This window comes from Equus quagga, chromosome 22 (genome assembly GCF_021613505.1).
Source record: "Equus quagga isolate Etosha38 chromosome 22, UCLA_HA_Equagga_1.0, whole genome shotgun sequence".
NCBI lineage: Eukaryota > Metazoa > Chordata > Mammalia > Perissodactyla > Equidae > Equus > Equus quagga.
Genome location: NC_060288.1, coordinates 36,084,401 through 36,091,578, shown reverse-complemented (window position 1 = coordinate 36,091,578; position 7,178 = coordinate 36,084,401).

Genomic DNA, 7,178 nt, shown 5'->3' with positions numbered 1-7,178 from the left:
ACACAGAGGTGATTCAGAGCTCAAATGATAAACTCATACGTTTATGGACAGCTAATATTCGACAAGGGTGCCAAGAGCATACGATGGAGAAAGGAGAGTCTCTTCAATAAATGATGTTGGGAAAACTGGACAGCCACATGCAAAAGAATGAAAGTAAACCATTCCCTTACACCATGCACAAAAATCAACTCAAAATGGATTAAAGACTTGAATGTAAGACCTGAAACCACGAGACTTCGAGAAGAAAACATAGGCAGTACGCTCTATTACATTGGTCTGAGCAGCATATTTTCAAGTCCCATGTCTGACCGGGCAAGGGAAACAAAAGAAAAAATGAACAAATGGGACTACATCAAACTAAAAAGCTTCTGCACAGCAAAGGAAACCATCAACAAAACGAAAAGACAACCTAACAATTGGGAGAAGATATTTGCAAACCACATATCAGGTAAGGGGTTAATATCCAAAATATACAAAGAACTCATACAGCTCAACAACAAAAAAACCAACAATCCAATTAGAAAATGGGCAAAAGATCTGAACAGAGATTTCTCCAAAGAAGATATACAGATGGCCAACAGGCATATGAAAAGATGCTCAACGTCATTAGCTATCAGGGAAATGCAAATCAAAACTACAATGAGGTATCACCTCGCTCTGGTCAGAATGGGTATAATTAACAAGACAGGAAACAACAAATGTTGGAGAGGGTGTGGAGAGAAGGGAACCCTTGTTCACTGCTGGTGGCAGTGCAAACTGGTGCAGCCACTATGGAAAGCAGTTTGGAGTATCCTCAGAAAATTAAGGATAGATCTACCATATGATCCAGCTATTCCACTGCTGGGTATTTATCCAAAGAACTTGTAAACACAAAGGCATAAAGATACTTGCACCCCTATGTTCATTGCGGCATTATACACAATAGCCAAGACTTGGAAGCAACCTAGGTGCCCATCAAGGGACAAATGGATAAAGAAGATGTGGTATTTATACATGATGGACTACTACTCAGCCATAAGAAATGACGAAATCCATCCATTTGTAACAACATGGATGGACCTTGAGGATATTATGCTGAGTGAAATAAGTCAGAGGGAGAGAGTCAAATACCATATGATCTCACTCATAAGTAGAAGATAAAAACGACCAAAAAAAAAAAAGAAAACCACATAGCATTGGAGATTGGACTGGTGGTTACCATTGGGGAAGGGGGGAGGGGGGAGAGCAAAAGGGGTGATCAGGGTCACATGTGAGGGGATGCACTATAATTAGTGTTCGGGTGGTGAACGTGATGTAATGTATACAGAATTTGAAATATGATGTACATCCAAAAAAATAAAAATTAAAAAAAAACAATGATAGAAAATGCATACTTGCTGTTTAGTAGAAAGTGGTATTTCATTTATATGTGGTTTTATTTCAACTGCAGTATCACTGTATCAACTGTGAGAAAATATTTAAATCTCACAAATTCAAGCACCTTCTGTTTCCTAAATGTTCACATGGTGTATGCATGTGCACAGAGAATGTTCACCAAATAAATTGTTTACTGACTAATGCAAGAGCTCAAATGAATGAACTACGAAGCTTTGATATGGATAAGGATGTGACGACAATGGAAAGGAATATATTACCACTGTCAATATTAACATTAAGTCAGAATCTACCATGGTAGAAATCTTACACAAACCCAGTTGAAGCAAGACTGGATTAAAATAGGCTGAGGTGTGAAACAAGGAAGGGTATTTAACTATTTGTTCTACTAGAATCTTCCTACCTTATTTTGGTACCTATCATCTTCATTAGAAAAATAACACATTTTGTTCATATATCAGAGTTTGAAGTCCCAGGAACCAGCCTCTAACATATTCGTTATTGTGCAAAGTGTTTATTAGCGTGTGTTTTTGGATCAACACACGGAGAAGGGAGAGAATGGAGAAGCAGAATTGGGCAGAGGGAGAAGCTGGGCTGCAGTGCAGGCTGAAAATCACCGAGAGGGTCCAGGGTGGAATGCCCCTTCAGAGATGGCCCAAGTTGGACCAAGACAGCCATTGTCCCTGTAGATGTCCGCTGACCTTTCATGGCACATGGCTGTCCCAGGAGAGGTCATGGTCTTGGGAGAGGCTGCTGTTTCAGCTGAGGCAATATCTGAAGGGGCTGACGGCGGGAAGCCGTCTACTAGCAAGCTCTCCCAGTAACTAGGAGGGCTAAATCTTTTATCCAAGGGTTATGGGTGGCACATCACAGCACTCACTCTCTGCACCACTTGGAGAGATGGCTTCGTGTCGTGGGAGAAGCTTCAGAAGTCCATGAAAATTCCAATGAACATCTCTTCCTGAGAGAAATTTAGAGGGGGATTTTGGGGGCCATGACTGCTGGTCCTCATTTCCTACCCTCCCTCACCCAGCATAGACCCCTCACCTCCAGCTAGCACCTCTGCTGGTCTTGTTGGCTCTCTAATGAGCACCGTCCAGACTCTCACTCCTGAGGGCTAAGAGCTGCCATGTTATCCCCTTCTCAGACTGAGGCTGTTGCATGTGTCCCCATCAAATTTTGGAAGTAGAGTACCATGGTGCATCTAAGTTGTCACCCGCATGCCACTATGTGACAACACCTCCACATCCTCCTGATGATCTCAGTTAATTATCACTCCTGCCAGAATGGTGATTCTTCTTGCCTGCTGCTCTGCTGGCACAGATTCCAAGGTGAAATTTCTTCTTTTGTGCCTCTCAAGGAAGTGTTCCTTTTTTGGGAACAAGGACCTCCAAACCTACAAAGCCCAGAGTTTCAGGGACAGAGGTACAGACTCCCCAAGTGGGTCACTGAGGGTGACAATAAGAGAGGCCACTCCTGCTTGCACCTTGACCCAGACTCATATCCTCTTCCTGTTGGATACCCAGCACCATATAAGGTCATTGATTTAATGTGCATACTTCATCCTAGAGGATATCCCATCCTTGTAAAGTATGGTCTGCTTGCTGGCCAATCACCTGTGCCTTTACCAGGCCATCCCAATGCTCCAACAGGCCAGCTGTGTCTGTACAGTACGGCTTGTGATAAGAACAACGGATGCATGGTACTGAACCCACGCCCATCTCCATTGCTGAAAAGCGGGTCTTCGTGCTGAGGTGACGTTATGTGAGGTCTCCTGATGGAGGATCGAATACTCCAGAAGCTCCCAGATGGTAAAGATGACTGAGCCTCCGAAGGTGCGAAAGGTCAATGCACATTCAGAATATGCATCATTTCCAATTAAATGGACCAGAGCCCCTTCTACTATAAAAGGGGATTGAATTAATCAACTTGCCACCAAGTGGTTGGATGGTTTCCTCAAGAAATGGTTCCTAAGGTTCGCCTCTGTTTCTGGTAGGAGGAAATTCAACAGTTGCAGTAGCTACAATACTTAGTGGAAGTAGTTAACGTAGAAACATCTAAAATAATATTTCCTTTGCTCAAGGTTTAGGATGTAAATTATCAAGAATCCTTGCAGTATTTAAATAGTCTTACATATGCTGTGAAATCTAAGCTTTTCTTGGAAACAACACCTGCCATTTTGTAGGGCCCCTCCAGTTATTTCATTAGAAACAGATGAAGAAGGACAGGTTGACCCAGGTCCTTGCTATGACCAGCGACTTCACAAACAGAAAACTCCTTCACCTGTATTTTAGATGTACACCTCAATGCTTTCTTTCAATACTAGAGCCCGAGGACAATCATAAGGGACTTTATAAATTTACCTTTCAATACAGAGTGAAAAGCTGGCAGCCCTATGGAGAGGTAGTTGAGGCAATATTTTTTAACCTAGGATTTTCTTGTTTTTCTTGAATATGGCTCCCAAAGGGAACTATACGTGTCAAAACAAGGCAGGTGGAAGCAAAAGAATTCACACACAGAGAGAGTTAATTGCAGGGGGATCGACATTGCCTCCAGGCATGTCTGCAATAAGAGTATTAATGATTGGGTAACAAACACGAGCAAGAAATATTTAATGTTGCTAAAGATCCAATAAAAGACCTGCGGATCTGCTTTAATTCAGAGGAGGGGAGTAACAAGTGTGCACGTTTTAATTTACTTGCATAATTCTTTATACATTGCTGTGTAAGGATTGTAAGATACCAGAAAGAACACCGCACAGGAGACATGGAAAAGGGAAACCAGAAGAATGGACACGAAGGTTGCAAGGGGTTTTAAATGTACTGAAGTCCAATTTCCTACCAGATGTTAGTGTTTTATGTGACGGATTTTGTCAAGTGGCTGAGTCTCCGCTATATGATTGATACACACACCTTTTGGTTTAGAATTGTATTTTCTAGATCTAAAACTTGAGATAGACAAGCATTAATAGAAAAATGCAATCCTTCTGTTGCATGACTGATCTTAGGATTTTTGAAACTGACTCACAAATATTCCTCTCTCCTTCCTCAGTGTCTTCTGGAAGCTACACCTCTCTAAATCCTTAAACCATTCTTCCAAGGACACGACCCGGTCCGACCTGTGATCTTCCATCTGGGTTTCTCGTCCATAAGGACTTGATGCCTGATGCTGGGAGCAATGGCAGCAGACAGATTTTGGCTTTTGGCCCCTTCAGACACTGTCTCAGCTGCCAAGACCCACCTTCCCCAGGATCATGCAGGTCACATCTGCTATGGATCAATATGGAAACAGAAAGGTTTGACGATTCTGCGGCTGTGGGAAAATTCTGAAAGGCCAGTATGACTACCGAACTTCCCACGGGTTTGCTTAAGATTCTTACTGGACCTGATTCTTATTGGACCTGAAGCTTGACCTCTGCTGCTGCCGCCAGGGGACCTGAGCCTCAAGGACCAATGGGGCTGCTTAATAAAATGTAGCATCCCTCGACACAAAAGAGATGGGCCAGTGGCATCTAAAATATTAAATTTTTTAGCCAACTGACAGATTATTATTAACTAATGTCTGTCATTTAGATTAGGGTTCACTCTTGGTGTTGTACATTCTATGGGTTTAGGAAAATGTATGATGGCATATATCCATCATTATAGAATCATACAGGGTAGTTTCACTGCCCTGAAAATCCTCTGTGCTCCCCCTATCCATCCATCCCTCCCCCTTGCACTTCTGGCAACCATTGATATTTTTACTGTCTCATATCTTGCCTTTTCCAGAATGTCATAGGGCTGGAATCACACAGTATGTAGCCTTTTCAGATTGGCTTCTTTCACTTAGTCATACGCATTTAAAGTTTTTCCATGTCTTTTCATGACTTGACAGCTCATTTCTTTTTAGCACTGAGCAATATATTCCATGGTATGGATGCTTGTTTATTTTTAAATGTTATGGCACATGTGAAAAAATGATATAATTAAAAGGTTGTAAAGGATCCTAGCAAAACCCAGAAAATCTAGTATAGCAAAAAACATAACCTATGAGAAAAAAAGTTAAATAAACCTCTCTGATTGATTTATTCTAGAGACTAACTTAAAAGAATTTCATTTAATAAAACAGGAAGTACAAAGAAGAGAAAAAACAACTAGTGAAATGAGAGAATGCAAAGCTAAGGAAACAACAAAATCAAAACAGCATCATTATTGAACATTTAAGTAAATTAGAGAAAAGATAAAGCATCATAAACACAGCCGATGACTGAATTATTAATAAATAGGGAAAGTTTGGGGTAATCACAGTGAACACAGAGGAAAATCAAATAAATGAGAGCATGTATAAAAAAGGTTTAAAGCGGATTCATAGAGGACAGTAAAGTTATTGTCCCTAAAATAAAGAACCAAATAAATAGTTTAGTTTGGTGACACAAAGATTAAAGGAGAACAATGTTTATGAACCCCATACAGAATTATTAACTCCAAAACAAATCTTGATATTTCAAGAATAAAGAAATATTCATGCATGCAAGGCCAGGTGGATGAAGAGAAGGAGAAATTATCACCTTTGGGGAGGCAGGAATCTGCTAGGAATCAAACTTCTACAAGTTACTTTCAGTGTGATTAAAAGTTGAACACTGGCAAATTCTGGGAAGTGCTTTCAAAGTGAGTGGGCATGCTCTCCACCCTCCCACCACTACCACAGGAGCCAGCTTGAACCAGGACACAAGCACGACCAGGAATGGATGCCAGGCAGTGGAGACCACACAGTTGTCCCAATAGAGTAGGACCTTCAGCCCAGATATCAAGTGGTGAAATAGCTGCTCTAGATTGCCCACGTTCAGGTATTTACAACGGGAAAAAAAGAAAAAAAAGCACTCTTGTTTAATCTGATCTTTTGAGTCCCAGTTTAAATTAATCCAAAACAACAATTTGTTACTGCATTTAATCTGACCTGAGCGAGAAGCTGCATTGGTTCAGCGGAAACAGGTAGATGTGACAATTCACAAATGTAGGCTCAGATGCCGTTGTTGGCTGTGACAAAGGATTTGTTTAGACTCACCCCTTTGATACCTTGGAACCATGTGTGGTTGATGCAGAAGCTTCTGGGAAAATGCGAGGAGAAAGCAAGATGTTGGTACCTTTGTGTGAGGGGCGGTTCAAGACGGCGACGTTGCAGCATCCTGCACTCACCTCCTCGCAGGGACTCACGAGTCTAAGGCTACCTGTGGAACAATTTCCCTCTGGGAAACTAGCAGAGCAGCTGCTTCGCATCAGGTAGGTCAGAAAAGAGCCACAAGGAAGCAGGTAGGAGAGGCTGAGACAACATCTTGCCATCAACCCCACCTGGGGCAGTGACCCCACAGTCGGGGGGTAGCTCACAATATGGGGCTGTGCCATGGGGAGGGGGCAGGTTTAAACTCCACATCAGGCACCCTAACCTTTAAGGCCTGCACCTGAGCCACAAGCCCCCCAAACATCTAGCTTTTTAACCAGCGGGGCTCAGCCAAGAAACCCAGGGGCTGGGGGCACAAGGAAGGGCGCTTAAAGGGCTCACTCAACCCCCGGGCCCAGCACAGAGCAGCCTTTGAAAATCTCCCAGCATGGATGTGAAAGAGGCTCGTTTGCTAATCTGAGAGCTCCGCCAGAGGGACCAAGCTGCTGGATCCTCTCCAGGACGAGGCTGGCAGGTGCCGTTTTCTGCCCTCTCTCTGCCTTGCTACAGCAGGTGGCACTACGTGTTGTTGTCGTTGTTGTTTTTACTCTAGACCTTTTGTTTTTCTCCTGTAGGAGATTGGTAGAGTCAGGCTAAAACTAGGC